Here is a 4172-nt window from a genome sequence, read left to right as displayed (position 1 = left end):
GTCCGATCGTCACCGCAACCACTAATGCGACCACCGGCAATGTCGCAGACAAATCGACTCCCGCGCAACCCGTGAAGGCCGCGTGACGTCATACGTTGTCATTACCCCTCTAAAGGTGTAGGGTTGTTCATTACTTTTCATTCATTCATGTTGCTTGAATGAATAAATAAATTATTATTATTAACAGATTATTAATAAATTACTTTATTACCAGTTTATACAAAATAAAACATATTTTTTCCTCATGAATTCTTAAAATCCTAATTTTATAGAAGTGAAAGCCTCAATTTGCATTGAAAAAATTAAACCTGCTGGGATAGGTAGGATGAGCACTGTGATAAATAAAATCTTATCAGTGATTTTACACAACAAATAATTATGTATATGGGCGTATCGTACAAAATAGAGATAATATATCTCGACAAAAGCCCTTATCCCTTATGGTCTTCATTGACCAGTCTGAGATTGACGTAGACATCTGTCGTGATGCCAGGTAAGAAATTCTCATATTTAAAAAAATCTTTCTTATGACATATTCTGACTAGTCAATAAGGACAAAGCGATAGTCAATAGGCGAATGACATCATCAATTAATTCTATGACTATAACCTAGATGTCATCTTGCCTGGTCATATCACGACGGAAAACGAATCCGTAGAATCCAATGACTCGTTGGTAAACGCATGAGAACTTCCCGATAAGCCATTTAATTTTATGAATATTTGAATACTGATTCTGATTAACAAGAAACGCAAAATCTGCAAAATTGATATTGTACCACTTTTACCTTATACGAGCATCTTTGGAATAGAAGGGAAGTGACTTAAACAAACTTGGATAGATAAAGGTTTAAGTATTTATAACTAAGTATTTGGAATCGTTATAAAATAAGTAGATTTTACATAGCTACCGCCATCTATGTTAGTCCACCGTTCGACAGGCAATTTGTAGTATAAATAAAAATGAAAATAAGATTACTTTAAAGGAGTTTGATAGACACAATACTTAAGGAGTACGAATCCTTTGCTGGAATAGATACAACTCCAAAAGTAAAGTTATGTTTCACCCGAAGGTTAACTGGCAGAAAATGCATGGTGCCATTAAGTTCCCCTTGTAAATAAACATATTTATAATACATTGCAAATAAATAAATTACAATGTTCTTCAAACGCTAATTTCCAAAACTTTTAAACCAAGTGGCAGCCCTGAATGCAACCACCGCGGCCTTGGGACAAAGTCACGAGCGTTGACAAAACAGCGACCGCTAGATTTGTTTAATTTTAGTGGAAAACCGACGCGTGAGCGGGACATTAATCGACGCGGCGCAGCGAGAATGACACAATTTGTATAGACAACAGTGAAGAATTTATATCTTATGTTGTTGGGATAGAGTGTGAATTTGCATCAAAAATAAAGTCTGATATGCTGTCGACTGTACCTACTTATTATTATGCCTTAGGCGGCACGAATCGATTGAACATTTGTAAACGAAGGTGACAATATTTATAGTAACGTCATCATCAGACCATTTAGTATCTAGTACAGTTCCCTTTCTAATATACCAAAGTAAATTTGGGGACTTAGCTTACACTCCACGCCACTTTAGCCACGATAGCCGAATGGTAAAGGAGTCGGACTGGCCGACTCGTGATCCGGGGAACACGGGTTCGTTCCCCGCCGCCGCTCGAATATTGTGGTGAGCTCACTCTTGATGCAAGCATATTTAGCTTAGTAGGTACGAGGGGCTAACGGGACTATTAGTAATTTGTGTAATTAACAAATTACTTATATCTTTTAAAAAAACCCTAAGCTCTGGTCAGTGAAGCCTGATGTTCGCATATTTCCCTTAGTCACCCTAAAGTGTCGACGAGTGCCAATGTGACTTGATGGGATTTTTCCTAACAAGTACCTAACAGTGTGACTTCGTTGGGAACAAGCACCTTTTACGACATCCATGGGAAGAGTATGGGGTCCTATTCTACTCTTTTGAAACCATATGGCTAATGAACATGCCATGAAACCATATTTCAACAAATACTTGACAATTTATAAGACAACTAGCGGCCGCCCGCGACTTCGTACGCGTGGATCCCATTTTACCCCCTCAGGGGTGGAGTTTCGTAAAATCCTTTCTTAGCGGATGCCTACGTCATAACATCTACCTGCATGCCAAATTTCAGCTCGATCCGTCCAGTAGCTTGGGCTGTGCGTTCTGCAACACCATCGATGGGAAGCCTTCAGGTAAGGACAGCTATTGGCGCCTCCAATGCTTCCAAGGATATGCTGCAGCTCTTCGTTTGTACCATCAATTGGAAGCCTTCAGGTAGGGCCAGTCGATACCATCACAGATCTGTATAGGAGTTTGAGGCCAACTTATATGACGCCTCCAATGCTTTCAAGAATGTGTTGCAGCTCTTCTGTAATACCATTGATGGGAAGACTTTCACTATGTCAGTCAGTCAGTCAGTCAGTCAGTCAGTCATCTTTAAGTTACATATTATTATATTTAGATAACATCATTACATACTTATAACGAAAAACGAGACAATTCTCTTGACTGAGAATTATCTCGTTAATCCACTCTTGCGCAACCAAACAGGAGCAAAGTCGTGTCGCGGTGGCCACACATTGACAAATGCTTCTTGATGTGATTAGGGCTTAACATCATTTGTTACAGCGTTGTTATGGTGGATTTAGACGTTTAATGACAATTTAACCAAGGTAGTAGCTATTATCTTAATATCATAGCCTATTGAACCATTTATCAGAAGATTCTTACCGGGATTTGGGTTAAAAAAATATCACTTTAATGACACCGGCTTTGCGCTGCCCTCATCCAGATGCTTCTGATAACCTACAACAGATCCACTGAGTGCGAATCATCTGACGTCACTGATCTTCACTCATTTTAGGACCTCCTCGTTAAATGAGTAACGCCCTGACCAATTTACCACCAAGACATGATTTAATTATAGAAATGGTCCCTTCGTTTCGAAACATTATCGTTTCTGTCGACATTTCGTGGGAAATGACTAAATCGTCACCAATCTAGTCTTTACTATGCTTCCTCTCGTGACTAGGGCAGTCGAGTCACGTCCTACGCCTTTACACATAGCGATTTTGCATGGTAATTGCTATTTAATTGACATCTAGAATTGTATGATTCTGGCAGATATGATTTTCGCAGAATAATCTCCATAGAAGAGAAATAGTGAATATTTTGCGCGCTTATTAATATTTAATGATTTACAGTGTTATAAATGATAGTGAAATGACAGATAATTCATGCACATAATGACAAATCAGTTAGACTTAACACACTACAGAACCCTAAGGCTGAGTTGCACCACCTAACTTTAACCGTAACTATAACGATAACTGGTGTTTTTTTATACATTTTGACAGATTTTTGACGTTTGTTAATGTTGAAAATAAGATGGTACCTACAACCCAGCCTTAATCATTATTAAAATTGCATCAAAAGATTAGCTGCTCTTTTAGGTCCATGACACACTAATGTGAACCATCATTTCGTCGAAAAATGATGCAGGGCAGGTGCACTATGACATCCTTTTTTTGGTTTTGCCCTGCATTGTTTTTGAGGTAAACAAAGCGTTTTACCGACAGTTAATATGTCCAGTATGTGTAAATTCCCTATGTCCCGATACGCGCATTTTCTATGCAAATCTCGATTATTTTAATTGGAATGGCCTTTACGTGTTTATGTCCTCATGTCCATAGCTGCCGAGAAAAAAACAATTTTGCACGGGACCACGTACGAGTGTATGTCCAGTGCAATTATGTATTATGCAAAGCCATTAAGAACTTTGACTTGGGACTTAATTGCGAAATTATGAAGATCTAGTATTGATGAACATGTGAGTTTGTTTGTATTATTTTGGGACATCAATCATGAGGGAGGAGTTAAAACTTGTGACGGACAGTGAGCTGAATCATTAAGGTACTAGGTTCGATTCTCGATTGAACTGTTTTAGTAAATAATTAATCTCCCTACGCATATTTTCCCTAGAAAGCTTGATCATCATCTGGCAACTTAGTCTCCACTGCATTAGCAAGAGTACTCTTTCTTCTCCAAAAGAAAATGAAGGATTTGGCCCACATTGAAAATCCGCTGAAACCACACGGATTTCGTAAACTGGCTATAAAGAGAA

This window comes from Ostrinia furnacalis, unplaced genomic scaffold, assembly GCF_004193835.3.
Source record: "Ostrinia furnacalis isolate ACB-3 unplaced genomic scaffold, ASM419383v2 OfSCF7368, whole genome shotgun sequence".
NCBI classification, from domain to species: Eukaryota; Metazoa; Arthropoda; class Insecta; order Lepidoptera; family Crambidae; genus Ostrinia; species Ostrinia furnacalis.
Note: the sequence above shows the minus strand (reverse complement) of the source record.